This window comes from Gavialis gangeticus, unplaced genomic scaffold, assembly GCF_001723915.1.
Source record: "Gavialis gangeticus isolate Ggan-Ray unplaced genomic scaffold, GavGan_comp1, whole genome shotgun sequence".
NCBI classification, from domain to species: domain Eukaryota; kingdom Metazoa; phylum Chordata; order Crocodylia; family Gavialidae; genus Gavialis; species Gavialis gangeticus.
Genome location: NW_017729034.1, coordinates 5339298 through 5340694, shown reverse-complemented (window position 1 = coordinate 5340694; position 1397 = coordinate 5339298).

The following is a 1397-nucleotide window of genomic DNA, read 5'->3' as shown; positions in this document are numbered from 1 at the left end:
GATAAATATAACATGAGGGGGAAAAAAATCAAGTTACAACTGAAAAAACAGCCTGAAGCAAATAAAAAAAAATGGCTGAATCCCAGAACAGGTAAGAACAACAGTCTCTTCTGCTTTATAAAATGGATAATGCAGTCATCTCTTGAATCAGGTGACACATTCATAGTAATGGCTCCCCCCATGAAAAAATCCTCCATTGGAGACCATTCTCTTTGTACCCGGAGGCTTACCACACTGGATGGATGGAGTCTGCCATCAAAAGCTGTTGTGTTCATGCTTAATCTGGACAGTCAGCAAGTATTTGAGAATGATAACTCTTAACCACAAACATATACAACAGCTCATGGTCAGAGCTATCAAAGGCAAATTAATAAACACTGAAAGCAAGCATGCTGCCAGGCCCAAGATCATTTCAATCTACAGCAGGAACAACAGATAAAGAGAAAAAGCCATTAGTCTAGGGAGGGCTGGCTTGCCCTAAGAAGCAAACTGCCTAACCTGCCCATAAAGGATATCTGATTTTGCTTCCAATCAAAGCCAAGAAACCTAGTGAATGGAGGGGAATCACTCCTTCACCACAGCATGATTAAATGGACCAATTTAATTATATCTGCTGCAAAGGAAAAGGAGGATAGACTCCCTGGGTATGTTTATAACACAGTAGTGGCAAGTGCTGGACAGGATGCTACTGGGCATACTCTACCCAGCTGCCCTGGTGAAGCAGCTTTAGCAGCATCAGAGGCCACTCTGAAGCATGTGGAAAACTGAGGTCATCAGATGCAGGGGTAGCAGTGGACATAGTCTTCCTGGACTTTCGGAAGGCCTTTGGACACTGTCTCTCACCCTGTTCTCATTGAGAAACTGGGGGACTGTGGTGTCAACACCCACACAGTCAATTGGGTCGCCAACTGGCTGGAGAGCCACACCCAGAGAGGGATGGTGGATGGGTCATTTTCAACCTGGAGGGATGTGGGCAGTGGGGTTCCACAGGGCTCGGTCCTCGGGCCCACACTGTTCAACATCTTCATCAGCGACTTGGACAAGGGGGTAAAAAGCACCCTGTTCAAATTTGCTGATGACACTAAGATGTGGGGGGGATGTGGGCATGCTAGACAGGAGGAATAGGCTGCAATGGGACCTAGACAGTTTACAGGGGTGGGCGGATGAGAATACAATGGGATTCAACACTGACAAGTGCAAGGTGCTTCACCTGGGGAGGAACAACTGGCACCATACCTATAGGTTGGGGAACTCCCTTCTTGTCAGTACAGAGGCAGAAAAGGTTCTTGGAGTCGTCATTGACTCCAAGATGAACATGGGCCGGCAGTGTGGGGATGCAGTCAGGAAGGCCAACTGCACCTTGTCATGCATCCGCAGATGCATCTCGAGCAGGTCCA